The sequence below is a fragment of the Carcharhinus amblyrhynchos genome, chromosome 7, assembly GCF_965287045.1.
Source record: "Carcharhinus amblyrhynchos chromosome 7, sCarAmb.v2.hapA, whole genome shotgun sequence".
Taxonomy (NCBI): Eukaryota; Metazoa; Chordata; class Chondrichthyes; order Carcharhiniformes; family Carcharhinidae; genus Carcharhinus; species Carcharhinus amblyrhynchos.
In genome coordinates, this window is record NC_137330.1 from 6,592,341 (window position 1) to 6,613,441 (window position 21,101).

Here is a 21,101-nt window from a genome sequence, read left to right on the forward strand (position 1 = left end):
AGGGAGGTTATGCTTAACAAATTTGATTGAATTGTTTGAGGTGGTGTCCAGGGTAGTGCTGTCGATGTAGTTTGTGGATTTCAGCAAAGCCTTTGACAAGGTCCCACATGGGAGACTTGTAAAGAAGGCAAATTTGTATAGGATACAGGGTAATTTGATAAGTGAATTCAAAATTGGCTCAGTTGTAAGAAAGAGGGTGATGACAGAAGGCTGCTTTAGTGACTGGAAGCCATTGGCATGCCACAGGGATCTGCATTGGGCCCCTTATTATTTGTCATTTATATAAATGACATTGATTATGTGGGGGATAGGAATAATAAGTTGTGGATGACACTGAGTGGTTAACAGTGAGGTGGAGTGTCTTGGGCTACAAGAACATATAGACGGAATAGTCAAATGGGCAGATAAGTTACAGATGAAATTTAACCTGGAAAGGTACGAAGGGATGTACTTTGGAAGAAGTAATCTGATAAGGAAGTATTCAGTGAATGCTAGGACACTAGGAAGTTCTGTAGAACAAAGGGACTTTAGTGTGTTTGCCTTCAGATCTCTGAAAGCAGAAGGGCATGTTAGTAAGGTGGTGAAAAAGGCATATGGAACACTTGCCTTTATCAATCAAGGCATAGATTAGAAAAACAGGGAAGTCATGTTGGCATTGTACAGAATTTTGGTGAGGCCACAGCGAGAATATTGTATGTAGTTTCTGGTTGCCACATTTATCAGAAGGATGTGATTGCACTGGAGTGGGTGCAGAGGACATTTACCAGGATGCTGTCTGGGATGGAATGGTTAAGTTAGGAAGAGAGATTGGATTTTGGGGTTATTTTCATTGGAGCGGAGAAGACTGAGGGGTGACCTGATCGAGTTGTAAGATTATGAGTGACATGGATAAGAAGCAGCTATTCCTCTTAATTGAACAGTCAGTCATGAGGGGACATAGATTCAAGATGAAAGGCAGGAGATTTTGGGGGGCATGTGAGGCAAATCTTTTGTACCCAGAGGATGGCGATGGTCTGGAATGTGCTGCCTGAGAGGGTGGTGGACGGGGTTGCCTCACATCATTTAAGAAGTATCTGGATGAGCACTTGGCACAGCGTAACATTCAAGCGTTTCTAGTGTGTCAGTGCAGTCTGGACGATATTGGAATCATCAAAAAGCACCATTCCAATTAAAGAAAATCACTGACAGATGAAGTAGTGGATCTGATGGTACACAAAATGAAGACAGAGCAGAGATCAATGGAAATATGAGGAATTGAATAGAAAGAAAGAAAAATGTGATTATTAAGAAAAGCAAAATGGCTTTACAAAATATGTGAAGGAATAGAAAAATATAGAAACTCTGGAACAAAGCATAAAAGCATTAGAGAAATCACAGGAAAATCATCAAAAGGAAATATGGCGAATTTATCATGGAGAGGGACCAAGATGGACTGAATACTTACAAGGCTTATTTGAGGACAACAGACCAGAAGAAAAGCCAACAAAATATGGACGGTCCAAAGGTAATGAAAGACGAACAGCAATAAAAAAAAATGGAAAAGCAATAAATGGTCACTAAAAAAATTAAAGTTTAGAGCACTTTGGAATAGACAAACTGGCTCTTGTCTTTAATGAAGTTATGCATTGGGGAAAATCCCAGAAGGCTTAAGTAAATCAATATTTCATGTGCTCCCTAAAAATTCTTTATGGTATGCATGCTATCAGACAGAAGCATAGAGGTTGAAAAAAGATGTATTCATCTATTTTATTGATTTATAGGGAGGCATTTTGAGGTGAAACATGAAGAACTGATGAGCATTGAAGGGGTTAAAATCATTGGATGCAGTAGCGTCTCCCATGAATTAAACACTGCATAGTTCTTTGGGAAACTGCTGTGAAGATGCTTCAGTGCATTTCCTACACTTGCAGATGGGCAGTACAAATAAGCTGACCAAAGGACAGAAGGCAAGAACAATGATAACCTCAAGTCATAATAGCATGTGTGAATGTTTGGAGGTGTAACCATATAAACGTACCTCTTTAGTAATTAATCATTATAATTAAATAAACATATAGAGGCTATAACTGGTTAACTGTGTTCACCTGACAATGAAATAATCAGAACTATTAGTTTAATTGGATATCAATGACTTCAGAAAAAATGTACACTTGTGATTGGTATATGCAAAACGCTTCTAAGGTGTGCAAAGAATATATCTACCCATGCCAGTAAGTCTGTCTGCCACCTGGTGGAAGGCATATTTCATCGCTGTAGAATGAATAAAAGGCTAATTAAAACTCATCTGGTCTATCATGGGCGCAAAGTATGCGTTTCGTTAGGTAGTGGCAAAATTCCGTATCGAGCATGTTAGTCCATTGAACATGATAGCGAGGATGTTGGAGTGATCAATATTTATTGGAAAAATTTGTAACCGTAAAAATTGAGAACTCTAAGTGATTTTTGTGAAGATTGAAAGAAGATCCAGACGGGTGTGCTTTCTCCCCAGATTTATTCAGTTTGTATAATGAGAATATTCTTAGTAAGATTGGATTATTAGTTGCCGGTTACAACTTTAATACACTAGAGATACCATTCTTATTGTCAATTTTGAAGAGAACTGTAAAAGATTTTGGATAGAGTAATGGGTTGAAGTGAAAGGACGCACTGAACATAAATTAAGGAAAAAAAAGTCTAATAATATCTAAAAGGCAAGTCATACCAGAATGTAAGATCACAGTGAAGAATGAAAAAGTCACCCAAGCAGGCAAATTTTGTTACCTAGGAAGTATGTTAACATAGAAGACATGGGAGCAGGGATAGGCTATTGGATCTATCGAGTCTGCTCTTCCATTCCATAAAATCATGACTGATCTAACATGAGAATCCTCAACTCCACTTTTTCCCCATAACCGTTGACCCTTGCTGAATAAAAATCTAACTTGGCTTTGAACGTTCTTAATAACCCAGCTTCTACAGCCCTCCATGGTTTAAAAAAATCCACAGATTCAGTACCCTCAGAGAAGAAATTCCCCCTCATTGCTATCTTAAATGGGTGATTTCTTACTCTGAGGTTATGACCTCCAGGCTTATACTCTCCCACAACCAGGAAACCAGATGAAAAATCGAGTGGAAAAATAAGATGAAGGATTGGATGGGCTATAGTTGTTTCAAAAAAATGAAAAAGGTGGTCAACTAAATATCAGCCATTAAACAAAGATGCAAATCCTGGACTGCTACACCATTTTTGACATACAGAAGTAAGTGTTGGATGATCATTGAAGCAATGCAAGTAGAATTGAGACTGCAGAATTGTGATTTTTTTTTTGAACAAGTAATGGAGATATCTTGGATAAGTCACATTATCAATAAAGAGATGCTAGTAAAATCTGAGACCAAAAGATCTCAGGAAGGCACCGTTAGATCATCTTGCATATATGTAAGGGGACTTTTTTCATGGGAGCCCTCGGTAGGGTGGGGTGAGGGGGTGAGGTGATCCTGTATTCAATTGATCTCCGTTTGTTCAAAGATGTGCAGAAGATGGTATGCAGTTAAAGATGTCCTCTATTTGACCAACACGCATTGGGAGAGCGATAGTCAGAGGATTCCAACTTTAATACACTTTATTTGCTTTAGCAAATAGCATTCTGCCTTCCAGCAGAATTAGGAATTGGTCAACTGAACCCACACACACATTCGGTAGGTTCAAGGGTTGCTCCTAATGCCTGCAGTTTTGGGAGCTAGAAGGGAAGCGTCTTTCTTGTCTGTGTTCTGCTCCATTATCAGTGGAGGCTAAATACTCCTATTCATTGAAGCTAGAAGCTGAATCCTTCTAGTCACTTTTTAAAACACCTTGGTAGCTTTTAGCTGCCTGGCCTGCCCATGATAGGGTATATGCTCTGTGCTTCATTGTTCCAAAAGAATGTGGTCTAATTAAGCTTATTCCTATTATGCCTTGGGATAAATTGCTTGTTGGCCAAAGCTCACAAGAAAATACAAAAATACAGGTTAAGTCTATAATACTTGTTCAAAAATGATTAAATACAAATAATACCATCACATAATATATGAGACACATTGTGATACCTTTGATATGTAAGGCACACTTTTTCCTATTTTAAACTAATCTACTTTGTCCTAATAGTTTTCAAAAAGCAGGGGTTTCTGTATCCTCTGTTGCTGTGTATAATAAGAAATTTATGATTTAAAAAGTTTGATGCTGATGGGATGCTCAATGGTAAAAGAGACTGAGGTAAGTAAAGAATGAATGGGATGAAGGGATTGTTTTGTGTGGATACCTTGAACAGGTTGAGCAAGAGAATAGATGCTGCGAGGATATTTCCACCTATAATTTGGGGATTTAATTCAGAATAACGGGTCTCCCGTTTAAGATGGAGATGGGGAGGATTTCCTTCTCTTGAGGGTTGTTAATTTCTGGAATTCTTTATCCCAGAGAGCTGTGGAATTTGGATCATTAAATATATTAAACATTTGAGTTAGAATTTTGTTCTACAAGAGAGCTGAGGATTATAAGGAATAGATAGGAAACTTGAGTTAAGGCTGTGATGAGATCAGCCGTGAAGTTAGTGAATGGTAGAGTAGGCTCAAGGAGCAGATGGCCGATTCCAGCTCCTTTTTTTTTGGGGTTCTTAAATAAAGAACCTAAAGGAGCCTAGTGCTTTGAAAAATATGATTGCAAAGTTCACAGGATATGTAAACCTATATAACACTTTGACAAACAGGATTTTAATTGAATTGCTAGCCATTACTTTGAATCAGTGCACCATGAGTATGCATTCATCTGGCTTTGATTTTATGGATGTATTTGTTGAACATTCCACTGAATGTTCAAATGCTATAATTGCTGCTGTATGCCAAAGACTGGTGAAGGTGGATTCAGCTGAGCAGCGACTAATTTCCTGATTCATGAATTTAAATGACTATAATAGCAGCAAGGGTATAACTAACATACCTTCAGTAGGCAATCCAGAATTCATGAATAGGCAGAAATAGCAGCTATAATTTATTATTCCAGCCTCCAATGAATTAATAGTTGTAGTCATATGGACCTTATCAGATTAGCTTCTGAATTCATAATGTAAATATGGATAGAACAGCATCTGCACAGGATTGCCTCCTCATCTGATGCAGAAATTGTGCAATGCCTGTTTAAAAAATGACCACTGATCCCATTTGAATTATTTGCCATCAGTCCGTTTCTCTTGTAAAATTGGAATCAAGTGCAACATTCCTAACCACTACAAAGAGAACAAAGAAAATTATAGCACAGGAACAGGCCCTTCAGCCCTCCAAGCCTGCACCAGACATGCTGCCTAACTTAACTAAAACTCCCTACCCTTCCAGGGACCACCTCCCTCAATTCCCATCCTATTTATGTATTTGTCAAGACGCCCCTTTAAAAGTCACTACCATATCCGCTTCCACTATCTCCCCTGGCGACGAGTTCCAGGCACCCAATACGCTCTCTGCATAAAAAAAAATCTGCCTTGTACATCTGCTTTAAACTTTGCCCCTTGCACCTTAAACCTGAGCCCCCTAGTAACTGACTCTTCCACTCTGGGAAAAAGCTTCTGACTCTCCACTCTGTCCATGCCTCTCATGATCCTATAGACTTCTATCAGGTCGCCCCTCAACCTCTGTTGTTCCAGTGAGAACAAACCAAGTTTTGCCAATCTCTCCTTTATAGCTAATGCCCTCCATACCAGGCAACATTCACTGAGTTGACAGGTATGTTCTTTGGTTGGATCTGCAGGTACTGTCTGCAGTGTTCTTGATTGTTCAGTTGTTGGTACGCTTCTTTGCAGTAATCTGTTCTGTCCAGTGTGATGGTGGCCCCTCTTTTGTCTGCTGGTTTGATGACAATGTCGTGAGAGCATGGATGGCATTGCGTTGTGCTTGGGTGATGTTCGGGGCTGTCTTGTGAATGCTGCTAATGAATCTGGCATTGACGCACCTCCTGATGGCTTGGGCGTACATGTCAAGTTGAGGGCAGCAGCCTTCTGGCAAAGAACATACCTATCAACTCAACAGACTGATCAAGACCTTTGATCTGGACCTTCAGAACACCCTCTGTGTTCTCATCCCACGTACTTCCTGTGTTGGAGATCTCTACTGCCTCCCCGAAGATGCACAAGGCCAACACACCCGGCCTTCCCATCGTATCAGGCAATGGGACCCGCATGAGAACCTTTCTGACTACGTCGAGGGCATCCTGAAACCCATTGTACAAGGAATTCCCAGCTTCTGTCCTGACACTACAGAGTTTCTACAGGAACTCAGCACCCGTGGAGCAGTTAAGCAGGAGCACTCCTCATCACAATGGATGTCTCAGCACTCTACACCAGCATCCCCCACGACGAGGGCATTGCTGCAACTGCCTCAGTACTCAACGCCGAGAACTGCCAATCTCCAGATGCAATTCTGCAACTCATCTGCTTCATTCTGGACCACAACATCTTCACTTTCAACAACCAGTTCTTCATCCAGACACACGGAACAGCCATGGGGACCAAATTTACACCACAATATGCCAACATCTTTATGCACACATTCGAACAAGACCTCTTCATCACGCAGGACCTTCAACCGATGCCATACACTAGGTACATTGATGACATTTTCTCCCTTTTGGACTCGTGGCGAACAATCACTTATATGATGACATCAACAAGTTCCATCCCACCATCAGACTCACCGTGGACTACCATCTGGAATTGGTTGCATTCTTGGACACGCACATCTCCATTAAGGATGGTCACCTCAGCACTTCACTTCGCAAGCCCACAGATAACCTCACAATGCTCCACTTCTCCAGTTTCCATCCTAAACACGTTAAAGAAGCCATCCTCTATGGACAAGCCCTCCAAATAGACAGGATCTACTCAGATGAGGAGGATTGCAACAGACACCTACAGATGCTGAAAGATACCCTCATAAGAACAGGATATGGCGCTTGACTCATCGATTTGTTCCGCACAAACCTCCTCAGGGAAACACGGGACGCAGCAGACAGAGTACCTTTTGTCGTCCAGTACTCCCCCGGTACAGGGAAGTTACAACATCATCTCCGGAGCCTTCAACATGTCATTGATGAAGATGAACGTCTCCCCAAAGTCATCCCCATACCCCCAAATCTTGCCTTCAAACAACCACACAACCTCAAACAGACCATTGTCCACAGCAAACTACCCAGCCTTCAGAAGAACAGTGACCTCGACACCACACAACCCTGCCACAGCAACCTCTGCAAGACATGCTGGATCATTGAGACAGATGCCATCATCTCACGAGAGAACACCACTTACCATACTCTTGCAACTCAGCCAACGTTGTCTACCTGATATGCTGCAAGAAAGGATGTCCCCAGGCATGGCATATTAGGGAGACCATGCAGACGCTACGACAATGAATGAATGAACACCGCTTGACAATCACCAGGCAGGAGCATTCCCTTTCTGTCAGGGAACACTTCAGCAGTCATGGGCATTCAGCCCCTGATCTTCGGGTAAGTGTTCTCCAAGGTGGCCTTCACAACAACGCAGAGTCGCTGAGCAGAAGGCACGCATGAGGACAGCCTCAACTGGGATCTTGGGTTCATGTCATCGTATTTGTAACTCCCATGACTTGCCTGGGCTTGCAAAACCTCACTGATTGTCCTGTCTGGAGACAACACACATTTCTTTAACCTGTGCTTAATGCTCTCTCCTTTCCTTTCACATTGTCTGTACCTTTTTAAGACTTGATTACCTGTAAAGACGTGCATTCCAACCATTATCTTGTAAATTGAGTTTGTCTTTTACATGCCCTGTTTGAGAACTGAAATCCCACTTGCCTGAGACTCTGAAAGCTAGTGCTGCCAAATAAACCTGTTCGACTTTAACCTGGTGTGAGACTGCTTATAGTGCTTACCCCAGTCCAATGCTGGCATCTCTATATCATGACCTTCCATGTAGCCAGTGGGATACAAAAATTCCTCAAGGCTCCAGCAATTTCCTTCCCTTGTCTTTCTCAGTATTCTGGGTACATCCCATCAGGCCGTTGGGACTTGTCTACCTCAAGAACCCCAATACCACCACCTTTTTGGTCTATCAAACTATCTACACATCTTTTCCCAGACCCATCATCCTTCTCTTTGGCGAATACTGACGCAAAGTACTCATTTATTACCTTGCCCATTTCCTCTGGCTCCACGCATAGATTCCCTCCCTTGTCCTTGAGTGGGCCAGCCCTCTTGCTCTTTACATATATATAAAAAACCTTAGGATTTTCCTTAATCCTGCTGACCAATGCTTTTTTGTAATCTCTTTTAGCCCTCCTTCCTCCTTGCTTAAGTTTCTTCTTACTTTCTTGTATTCCACAATTGCTTTGTGTCTTCCCAGCAGCCTAGCTTTGACAAATGCTTTCTTTTTCTCTTTTTGACTAGGCTCACAATCTCTCTTGTTATCTAAGGTTCCCAAAATTTGTCATATTTACATAGAACATAGAACGTAGAACATTACAGTGCAGAACAGGCCCTTCGGCCCACGATGTTGCGCCGACCAGTTAAAAAACAATGACCCTCTAACCTAAACCAAACCCTTTCCATCCATAAACCAATCCACGGATCTCTTAAACGCCCCCAAACTAGGTGCATCCACAACTGCAGCAGGCAGGGCATTCCAATCCCTCACCACCCTCTGGGTAAAGAACCTACCCCTGACATCCGTCCTATAACTACCCCCCCTTAATTTAAAGCTATGCCCCCTCGTGCTAGCTTTCTCCATCCGACGAAAAAGGCTATCACTGTCCACCCTATCCAAACCTCTGATCATCTTATATGTTTCAATAAGGTCCCCTCGCAGCTGCCTTCTTTCTAATGAAAACAACCTCAAATCCCTCAGTCTCTCCTCATAGGACCTCCCCTCCATACCAAGCAACATCCTGGTAAACCTCCTCTGCACCCTCTCCAAAGCCTCCACATCCTTCCTATAATGTGGGGACCAGAACTGCACACAATACTCCAAGTGCGGATGCACCAGAGTTTTGTACAGTTGCAACATGTCGCTGCGGCTCTTAAATTCAATCCCCCTACCAATAAACGCCAAGACACCGTATGCCTTCCTAACAACCCTATCTACTTGATTCCCAACTTTCAGGGATCTATGTACACATACACCTAGATCTCTCTGTTCATCCACACTATTCAGAGTCCTACCGTTAGCCCTATACTCTACACATCCATTATTCCTGCCAAAGTGAATTACCTCACACTTTTCCGCATTAAACTCCACCTTCCACCTCTCGGCCCAGCTCTGCAACTTGACCAAGTCTCCCTGTAGACTAAAACACCCTTCCTCACTATCTACCACACCTCCGACTTTGGTGTCATCAGCAAATTTACTAATCCACCCAGCTATACCCTCATCCAGATCATTAATAAAAATTACAAACAGCAGTGGCCCCAAAACAGATCCCTGAGGCACACCACTCGTAACTGAACTCCATGTCGAATACTTACCATCAACCACTACCCTCTGTCTCCTATCCGCCAGCCAATTCCTAATCCAATTTCCTAAATCACCCTCAATCCCATACATCTGCAATTTCTGCAGAAGGCTTCCATGGTGAACCTTATCAAACGCCTTACTAAAGTCCAAATACACCACGTCAACTGCCTTACCCCCATCCACCTCTTTGGTCACTTTCTCAAAAAACTCAATAAGGTTAGTAAGGCACGACCTACCCTCCACAAAACCTTACAAAGCCTCTTCATCCTTACAGGAATGTGTCAGTCCTGAATCCCTATCAACTTGCACTTGAAAGCTCCCACAAGCCAGATGTTGATTTGCCTTCAAACATCTGCCCCCAATTTACATTCTTCAGTTCCTGCCTAACATTGTTGTAATTAGCCTTCCCTAAATTTAGCACCTTCACGTGGGGTCTATACTTATCTTTATCCATCAATACCTTTTAAAGCTTACTGAATTGTGGTCACTGTTCCCAAACTGCTCCCCTACCGAAATGTTGACCACCAGGCTGGGCTCATTCCCCAATACCAAGTTCAGTATGGCCCCTTCCCTAGTTGAACTATCTACATACTGTTTCAAGAAGCTCCTTACAAACTGCCCCATCTATGCCCCTAGCATTAAGTGAGTCCCAGTCAATACAGGGTAAGTTAAAATCTCCCACCACAACAACCCTGTTACTTTTACACCTTGTCAAAATCTGCCTACTTATCTGTTTCTCTATCTCCCGTTGGCAGTTGAGTGACCTATAGTAAACCCCCAACATTGTGACTACACCTTTCCTATTCCTGAGCTCTACCCATATTGTCTCACTGTGTGACCCCTCTGAGGTGTCCTCCTGGAGTACAGCTGTGATATGCTCCTTACCCAGTAATGCAGCTCCCCCAACTCTATAACATCCCCCTCTATACCACCTGAAACACCTGTATCCTGGAATGTTAAGCTGCCAATCCTGTCCTTTCCTTAACCAAATCTTTGTAATAGCAACAACACCATAGTTCCAAGTACTAATCCAAGCTGTACGTTCATCTGCCTTACCTGTTACACTTCTTGCATTGAAACAAATGCATTTCAGTCCACCAGATCCTCTTTGATTGGCAACCCCAGCATGCCTGCTGTTTCTCTGAATCTTTCTGGCCCTATTCTCTGGTTCCCCTTCAGCTAATTCACCTTTGATTTGATTCCCACCCCCCACCCCCGCCAATCTGGTTTAAATCCTCCCGTGTGACACTAGCAAACCTCCCAGCCACAATATTTATGCCCTTCCAATTTAGATGCAACCCGTCCTCCTCCTACAGGTCCTATCCATCCTGGAAGAGATCCCAATAGTCTGGATATCTGAAACCCTCTGACCTATACCAGCTGTTTAGCCATGTGTTGAGCTGCAATATCTTCTTATTCCTAGCCTCATTACCACGTGACACAGGGAGTAATCCTGAGATTACAACCCTAGAGGTCTGTCTTTTTAACTTTCTACCTAATTCCCTATACTGCTGCTGTAGGACCTCCATCACTCTTCCTTCCTATGTCGTTAGTACCAAAATGTACCACAATCTTTGGAAGTTCACCATTTCCCTTCAGAATGCTTTTTGTCCATTCAGAGACATCTTGGACCCTGGCACCAGGGAGGCAACATGCCATCCTGGAATCTCTTTCATGTCCACAGAAGCACCTATCTGCACCCCTAACTATAGAATCCCCTGTAACTAATGCTGTGGTCCTCTTTATCCCTCCCAGCTTAACAACAGAGCCACTGCTTTGGCTGCTGCTGCTGTTATCCCCTGATAGGCCATCTCCCTGAACAGTATCCAAAATGTTATATTTGTTAGAGAGGGAGATAACCACAGGGGATTCCTACACTAATTGCCTGCCCCTTCTTGTGGTCACCCATCTATCTGCCTGCACTTTAGGTGCAACATGTCTCCAAAGTTCCTATCTATAACACTTTCCACTTCCTTCATGCTCCTAAGTGCACCCAGCTGCTGCTCCAACCTATCCATGTGGTCTGTAAGGAGCTGCAATTGGGTGCACTTCTTGCCGACATGGTCGTCCGAGACGCTGGAAGCGTCACGGATCTCCCACATCACATGTGCAGCACTTAACCCCACTGACCCACATTTTGAGCACCAATTAAATTATTTGAAAAAATTTATAAAACTCTGACCTTCACTTTTACCTTCTCCGTAGTGGCCTTTTTAAAATTTTTAAAATCCAATTCAATCAAATCAAGTCCAAATTCAAAGTCTCCACAAGTGAGACATTCCCAATCCAAGCTGACAAGACAGGGCTCTCAACTCTTGTCTTGGGCTTTATCTAGATGATCCAAGCTGATTGGAGTAGGTATTGCATCTCCTGCAAGGCTTAATCTTATTTGCATCTTAGCCAAAAGGCCGAGATGCCGCTTTTAAAAATTGCCTCAAATGAAGCTAAAATGTAACCTAATGACTTCCACCAAGTACAGCATATCAATACTATACTTAGTCTTAGCCAAAAGGCCAAGAATACACCAGGGAAGTCTCTCAGCCGCCTCTACCAGATGTTCTAACTTCTGTTTATTACTGGAGGTGATCTTTCACTCCCCACTTGATATATGTTGCTGGTCTGACTTCTCCCAGAATGCACCAGTGAAGACCCTCAGCCACTTCTACCAAATCTATTGGATTACCTCAACATTAACTAACTTAATAATGTCTAAAAATGACTGTGCAATCCTACAAGCTACGAACAATTACCTACTTTGTTAGATTCCTTTTTATAATAAGTCAGTTTTCAAAACTCATTTGCTCTATTTAATTTAATCTATCAAATGCTTTTCTTAAAGGAAATAAACTTCAGAATATATTGTTAGTGGATCGTGTGCTTTGTTATTCAGGACAATGAGTACAAATTGCAGCAGTCAGAATAGCTCCCAGTGCCTCCTGTGAATGGGGAATATAGTGTCATGGATTGATAGTGCAAGATGACCCGTGTGAGTATAGCTGAGCCAAGGGAATCGAGTTTCACATACTTGTATGCTGGTATAAGAGATGGGCTGGGGCTCTATTCTTCTGGGGAAAAAGAAGATTGAGGGATGACCTCAGAGGTCATCTGGATTATCAAATGGTTTGATGAGGTAGGCATAGAGAAGATATACTTGCAGGTAGACTAGAACATCGTAGGAAGCTTGAAAGGATAGCATTGATGGTTTTTCTTTTTGGTACAATTTAGAAAATAAGAGCTGGTTAGTTGTTTGTTATGCAGTAAATATTGCTGTTAAAATTTGTGTTTTATGATGCATTACTCAGAAACCTAGTATTCAGCCAAAATCATACAAGCCCAATGACCATGGCTGAAAACAAACTGCAGTGCTCAGCAGTAGCACAAAGGGCTGGTGCATTTTACATCCCCAGAGACACATTGTCATAGGACTGCAATGAGGGATGAATTGACCTTTTTTCTAATTGGAATAACAGCTTGAGCTGTAAACCCCCATCTTAACAGTTGAAAATGTAATGCTGATAAATGAACAGACAATGCAAGAGTTTGCATAATTTTGTTTTTTTGCATGTTAACCTGATCTCATTTATATTGTATGAGCAATGCCATATTTATGTTTTAATATTGATCTTCAGCAGTGATACTATAGGTCAGGAAAAGGCATATCTGGTTTACAAGTTAGCCTTGCACACCTTAATCCCAGCACTGTTTTTACATTTTATTGCGCTGGATAGTTAACATTTTATTCTTTCGGTTTAAGTATAAATTCAGTGTTTAAGCCACAGGGAAGAGAAGGAATTGTAGGCACATTTTAAAATTTGTTCATTTAGCTGCAAACTAACAATTTCTGTTCAGAGTTGATGGTTTCAGTAGCTTCTTTGATCTCACTTGCCTGCTCTCCTTGTTTGTTGTCTACTTACTGTGTACACGGAATTAAAGTACAAACAAAAAGATTATCGTATTCTTTGTCGATTTATCCTTTTCCCCCTCTTAGACTTCACCTTGTCTGAAAGACCTAATTAAAAACACTTGGAATTTTGCTCAGCTTACCATTTCTTCTGAAATGGTCCTTAAAACCACTAACCAAATTTCTTCTTGTATGACTTGCAGTCTTTATAAAGTTCCTGTGAATTGCCTTGGGATCCTTTTATATGCTAAAAGTGCTGTGAATGTAAGTTGTTGGAAGAAGAATAGAATATTGGTGTGTTAGTGCACTGGAATTGTTGTGATTTCTGTACTCCCACCCCTCCCACATCATCCCTTTTCTTACCATCTATGTTTAAGAGACCTGTGAAAACCTGCTCCTCATTGGCATTCTCTGCTGATCCCCAAGCATATACCTGACAATAGTCTAATGATTGAATTTTTTTCTGATAAGTTATCTTTACATTGTGTAACATGCTGACTGCTATTCCACTGATTTCCTTTAAGAAGGTTGAACGTGTTGGTACTGGTAGCTACCCTGGATAATAACGTGAGGGACAAGTGCCATGACCATTCTTGACATACCAGAGGATCCAATATTTTCTCAGGCGTGCCTCCTGGAGAATGCAGACCCGTGTACAAAAGTGTTGCTCCTTATACAAGCGGGTGCTGCTCTCTTGCAAATAAAATATGTGTAATTTGTATATTTATAATTTACAGCACAGAAGAAGGCCACTTGGCCCAACAACTTTGTAATACCCAAGTTTACAAGAAGCAGAGCAAATTCATTACAGCCAGTTGCTGGCCCATCAGTCTACTCTCAATCATCAGAGTGATGAAAGGTGTTGACTATGCACATGCTTCGCAATAGCCTGCTTGATGATGATCATTTTGGGTTCTGTGAGGCCACTCACTAGATCTCAATGCATCTAAGCATGGACAAAAGAACTGAATTCCAGAGGTGAGGTCAAGCTTGGCATCAAGGCATAATTTGATCAAAGAACACTAGCAAAATTGGCATTAAAAGGAATCTGGGTGAAAACTTTCCATTGGTTGGATTCATACCGAGTGAAAAAGGGAAGGTATTTGTGGCTGTTGGAGGTTGATTACCTCAACCTAATGACATCGCTGTAGGGGTTCCTCTGCGTAGCGTCCTGGGCCCAACTAACTTCTGCTGCTTCCTCAATAATTTTCCTGCCATGATAGGTCTAGCAGTGGGAATTCTTGCTGATAATAGCTCCTCAGATATTGAAACAGTCCATGCCTTCATGCAGCAAGTTCTAGACAACATTCAGGTGAACTTAGAAGTGTAAATTATCATTTGTGCCAGTCAAAGACTATTTCCAACAAAAGAGAATCTAACCATCCCTTCTTGACATTCAATGGTGTTCCCATCACTAAATTCCCTATCATTGACATCTTGGAAATTATCGTTGATCATTAACTTAACCAGATCAGCTATAGGAGTAGTGTGCCCCCAAGAACACTTCAGAAGCTTGGAATTCTGTGGTGAGTAACTCTCATCCTGCCTTGCCACAGTCTGTTCCTCATCATCAAGTCAGGTGTGTAATAAACTACTTGCCATAGCGTGGATGAATGCAGCTCCAGCAACATAAGAGAAGCTCAACACCATCTAGGGCACAGCAGCCTGTTTGAACAACACCTTATCCACTGCCTTAAATATTCATGTCTTTCATGGTGGTAGCAGTTTTAGCAACTACAAAATGCATTACAACAGTGGATAGAGGATTGGTCAGTTAACAGGAAGCTGAAGTAGATGTAAGTGGGTCATTTTCAGGTTGGCAAGATGTGATGAATGGTGCCACAGGGATCAGTATTAAGGCCTCAATATATACAATTTTTTTTAATGGTTTGCATATACGGTTGTTAAATTTACTGCTGAGACAAAGATAGGTAGGAAAGTGATTTGTGAAAAATGTGAGTCTGTTAAGGGGAGTAGTTTAAGTTAACGGGCAAAAATTTGTCAGATGGAGTTTAATGTGGAAAAATGAGAATTTGTCACTTTAGCAGGAAAAATAGAAAAGCAGAATATTAAATGGACCAACATTAAGAAGTACAGAAGGATCTGGGCATTCTGGTAAATGAATCACAAACAGTTAGTATACAGAAAAGCAAATAATTAGGAAAGCAAATGGAATGTTGTTTATTGCAAGGAGACAGGAATATTAAATTAGGAATGTTTTGAAGCAGTTATACATGGCATTGTTGAGACAACATCTGGAGGACTGCACGATTTTAGTCTCCTTATTAAGAAAGGATATGAATGTGTTAGTAGTTCAGAGATCTACTGGAAAGATTGCTGGATTGAAGGGTTATGTTATGATGGAAGATCCGATAGGTTGGGCCTGCATCCATTGGAGGTTAGAAGAATGAGCTGTGATCTTATTGAAACATTTAAGATCCTGAGGGGGCTTGACAGGGTGGATGCTGAAGAATGTTGTCCCTTGTAGGAGAGTCCAGAACAAGGGACACAACGTTACAAATAAGGAGTCACCCATTTAAGACTGAGATGGGGAGAATTTCCTTTTCTTGAGGATCATGATTCTTTGGAATCCCAGAGAGAGGTGGTGACTTAGTCATTTGGATATTGTTATGGTAGAGGTAGATGGATGGATGCTTGTTAAACAAAAGGGAGTCAACTGTGATCTTATTGAATAGTGGAGCAGGCTCAAGAGACTGACTGACTGGCCCATTCCTGCTTCAACTTTGTATGGAGCGCACCATCCAAAATCTACAATCCCTACTACCAAAAAAGGACCAGATAGCAGGTGTATGTGACCACCACCACCACCTGCAATTTTTTGCCAATCCTTATTTGGAGCTATATGACCATTCCTTCACTGTCATTGTGTCAAAAACCTGGAGCTTCTGAACTGCGCTATGGGTGCACCTACATCAGATGACTATAGTCATTCAGGAAGGCAACTCACCATAACTTTCTCATGAGCAGCTAGGAGTAAACAACAAATGTTTCCAATGTGGTTTTTTAAAAATTCTGTAGCGGTTTCAATATATTAAGTTTTAATAGGGGATGGAGTTACATTCAATGACATTTAATCTTTGAACCTGAATATATTGAGTGCTTATAATTGTGCTGGGTCTGGTTCACAGACATTCCAATGTCTTGGAACTCTCGTCTTTTGTGTCCTTATTTTGGCTGCTGCTCTGTACTTGAACCTTGCTGTTCCATATTATTCTGCCACTTTCTATATATTTTTCTCCTTATCTTTTCCAGATCCCCATCTTCTGTTTTCCCGATTCTTCTCTTGCATGGTAATCAGTCTTCCTGAATCTTTTACCAACCCTTCAACAGCCTTCAATATTCCTACTTTCTCAGCATCATATAACATAACATTTGCCTACCTCTTCGGCCTACAACTTCTATTTGTGTTGCTTTAGGCATCATTGGAGCATTCCATTGACACACATATTTACTGCATCCTTATGAGCAGTAACCTTAACTGCTCCATCCAACTTCTGCCACCAAATGTTCCCACTGGAAATAATCTTACCAATTTTTTTCCTTATTCATGCACCCTCCCTGTGCTGATCCTTTGCCTGTGGATCAGCTATCATTGCTCCACTGCATTTCTCCATGACCATGGATGAGCTTATTATAGTTGATTGCATCAGAATAATTTTCTTCACTGAAACTGCCAACTAAGTTGGTCAATACAAGTCATTTATTTTGGTGGTCTTGTAAAGTTTATGATGGGAAACTTTTAATTTTAAGTTTGCTTAACTAAGTCTTGAGATTTAGTTGTGTTAAGATTAATCTCTTAGCTGGTATGTTGCACTGTGGTTAGTACTGATGCCTCACGGTGCCAGGAACCAGGTTCAATGTGAGCCTTGGGTGGCTGTCTATGTGGAGTTTGCATGTTCTCCCCATGTCTGCATGGAGGGTTTCCTCCCACAGTCTAAAGATGTGCAGGATAAGTAGACTAGCCGTGTTGTGATGATGATGCCCTTGCGAAGTGCCTTAGGACATTTTACTCTGTGAAAGGTATGAAATAAATGCCAGTTGTTCTTGAATTTTTCATAGTCATAATCCTATTGTTTAAAATATTGCCATTTGTGAATATGTATTCCCTTTTTCCTTGTTTTCTTAGCAGATTGATTGATTGCCTTTTGACGTATTTTTAAACTGGACCTCTAAGTCTTGGACATCTATTCCTCAAATTATTTCAACTTCAGATGTACCTGTGAAAATTATCAGTTGAAATTTCAACAGGGAAAAAGGAAGCATCTGTTTTGGCTGTAGAGCTGCTGGAGAATTGCATATCCATGGTAGATCAGAAATAAATATTTTCAATAATGACTTTGCAAGGTGGATTAGCACATAAAGTAGAAAAATGCAAAATTTTGATGTAATCTTAAGGTTTTCCTCTCCTTGCAGGTCTTGTGTAATTTGTGCTGCCATATGTTTTGTGATCATGAGAGTGCAATGATTTGTGCCACCAACTTCCCTATGACTGAGACCAACATTTCTTTGATGCTGGGCAGTAGGAGGTGAAGTTTGAACAGCACAAGTGAGATTTCAGATCTTCAGCAAGTAGGTAAGACACTAGGTAGCTGAAATCATGGGAAATGTGTCCTGGAATAGCTGATCAATTCATCAATGTTGCTGTTGCATGTAGTCTGGTGAGCCATAGAAATGTTCTCTGAAGTACGATTTGAAATATTTTACTTCACCTTTTATACCAAAAATATGCATGACTGAGTATGACCTTTTTAATTCCTCACTGTCAAATGAATTCAGCAATATCTCGGAAGCCAAATTGTGATGCATCATTGGAATTCTGTTCATTCTACTGAGCCAAAAATAGGAAGTTGTTAATTTTTACACTCACTCAGAATCCTACTGTGCAAAAGGAGGCCATTCAGCCCATCAAGCTTGAACAAAGAACAGCCCAGCACGGGAAACAGGCCCTTCGGCCCAATGAGCCCGCGCCACCATTTCAACGAAGCATTTTCTTACACCTACCCTGCCCCGTGTGTGTGTGAATGGTACCCCTAATGTAGCCAGATTCAGGGGAGAATAGTGTAGGGTCAATTTGATACACCAATCAGCCTAAGAGCACATCTTTGGGGTGTGGGAGGAAACCCACGCAACCACAGGGAGAATGTGCAAACTCCCACAGACACGGGCTCTCAAAACCTCCAAGGGCAGCCCACGCGTGACCCACCGTGTGCATGCCCCTTGTCTGACAACAAGGTGGACCGACACCTGTGGATTAAAAGAGACAAAACATTAACATGTAATATTACATTTCCAGTGTCGTCCCGAGGCTCTGACCCTTTTTAGTACCGTCTTCTATAACCCTCCATCCCTGTTTCACTCATGTGCCTATCTAAGTAAACCTTAAACAAGTCCAACGTGCCTGCCTCCACCACCTTGGTAGTGCATTCCATACCCCCACGACCCTCTGTGTGAAAAACCTTCCTCTGGTATCCAAATTATACTTCTCCCCCCTCACCCTTAGTTCGTGACCTCTCGTAATAGTTGTCCCCAATCTAGGGAAAAGCCTGCCACTGTTGACTCTATCTATTCACTTCATTATTTTATACTCCTCTATCAGATCCCCCCTTAATCTCCGTCTTTCTAAGGAGAAGAGCCCCAGTTTTTCCCATCTTTCCTCGTAACTCAGTCCTTCCATACCAGGCAGCATCCTGGTAAACCTCCTCTGCACTCTCTCCAGGGTCTCCACGTCCTTCCGGTAGTAAGGTGACTAGAACTGGACGCAGTAATCTAAATGCGGTCTAACCAACATTCTGTACAACTGAAGCATTAGACGACAGCTCTTATACTCTATACCCCTTCCTATAAAGGCTAGCATTCCATAAGCTTTCTTCACAACCTTCTCTACCTGTGTTGACACCTTCAGAGACTTGTGCACTTGCACTCCCAGGTCCCTCTGCATTTCTATACACTTAATCGGTCTACCTTTTTATTAGGTAACTCCTCCCTGCATTATTCCTTCCAAAATGCATCACCTTGCATTTGTCAAGATTAAATTCCATCTGCCATCTATCTGCTCAGTATACCAACCTGTCTATATCTTGCTGTGTCACCTGACAATCCGCCTGAGTATCCTGCACCAATCACAACCCCTTTCGGGCCCTGTTCTCACAATCTCGTTCATTTACCCGAGCTAGTCCCCTAACACTAAGGGGCAATTTAGCATGGCCAGTCCGCCTAACCTGTGTATCTTTGGACTGTGGGAGGAAACCGGAGCATCTGGAGAAAACCCAAGCCGGGAATCGTGAAGAAGCAGTGCCTCCGTGTTGTCCAATTTACTGTAATAGTACAGCATTAAAATTACCCTCAACTTAGAGATCATAATTTGGGGCAAAATTAATGTTCACTTAGAAAATTATGACTAACAAATTATATCATTTGTCATTTACAAAGGCAAATAATATCTGATAAACTTATTTTAGAATGGAGATGATAAAGACACATACAGTTGACACATACAGGTGATAGTGGATGCATTGGTGGTTATTTTCCAAACGTCGCTGGATTCCGGGGAAGTGCCGGAAGATTGGAAAACGGCTAATGTTACGCTGTTGTTTAAGAAGGGTGCCAGGCAAAAGGCAGGGAATTATAGGCCGGCTAGTTTAACGTCTGTTGTAGGTAAAATGTTAGAATCCGTCATCAAGGAGGAAATAGCGAGGCACCTTGAGGGGAATTGCTTGATAGAGCAGACGCAGCACGGTTTCATTAAGGAGAAGTCGTGTCTGACAAATTTATTGGAGTTCTATGAGGATGTGTCTAGGGCGGTGGATAGAGGAGAGCCAGTGGATGTGGTGTTTCTTGATTTTCAGAAGGCGTTTGACAAGGTACCTCACAAGAGGTTATTGCAGAAGGTAAGGGGGCATGGAGTTGGGGGTAGGGTGTTAGCGTGGATAGAGGATTGGTTGTCAAATGGGAGGCAGAGAGTGGGGGTTAATGGGTGCTATTCGGATTGGCAGTTGGTGACTAGTGGAGTGCCCCAGGGGTCGGTGCTGGGGCCTCAGCTATTTACCATTTATATAGATGATCTGGAGGAGGGAACCGAGTGTATGGTGTCGAAATTTGCTGATGACACCAAGATTGGGGGAACGGCAAATTGTGCGGAGGGTGTGGCGAGTCTGCAGAAGGATCTAGATAGGCTGGGCGAATGGGCCAGGAAATGGCAAATGGAATTTAATGTTGGCAAGTGCGAGGTGGTCCACTTTGGTAGGAATAATGGTAGGAAGGACTATTACTTACGTGGTGAAAAACTGCAGCAGGCGACGGTGCAGAGGGATCTCGGGGTCCTTGTGCATGAGTCGCAAAAACCCAGCCTGCAGGTGCAGCAGGTGGTCAGGAAGGCAAATGGGATGCTGGCCTTCATATTGAGGGAGATTGAATATAAAAGTAGGGAGGTCTTGCTGCGGCTGTATAGGGCATTGGTGAGGCCGCAGCTGGAGTACTGTCTGCAGTTTTGGTCGCCGCACTTATGCAAGGATATTTTGGCCTTGGAGGGAGTGCAGAGGAGGTTTACTAGGCTGATACCGGAGTTGAGGGGGTTGAGCTATGAGGAGAGGCTGGATAAACTAGGCTTGTACTCGTTAGAGTTTAGAAGAATGAGGGGAGATCTCATTGAAATGTATAAGATGATGAATGGGATGGATAGGATAGTGGTGGAGAGA

The 21,101-nt window shown here is 42.1% G+C and overlaps 1 protein-coding gene across 1 annotated transcript in view; it reads left to right on the forward strand.

Annotated features, from left to right (window-relative positions):
* Positions 1-21,101, forward strand: part of LOC145345345 (signal-induced proliferation-associated 1-like protein 2) — a 505,672-nt gene that overhangs the window by 70,723 nt on the left and 413,848 nt on the right. The window contains exon 2 of the mRNA XM_080193160.1: positions 17,821-17,980. The gene's annotated coding sequence lies outside the window, so the exon portion shown is untranslated. The remainder of the gene's footprint in view (positions 1-17,820; positions 17,981-21,101) is intronic.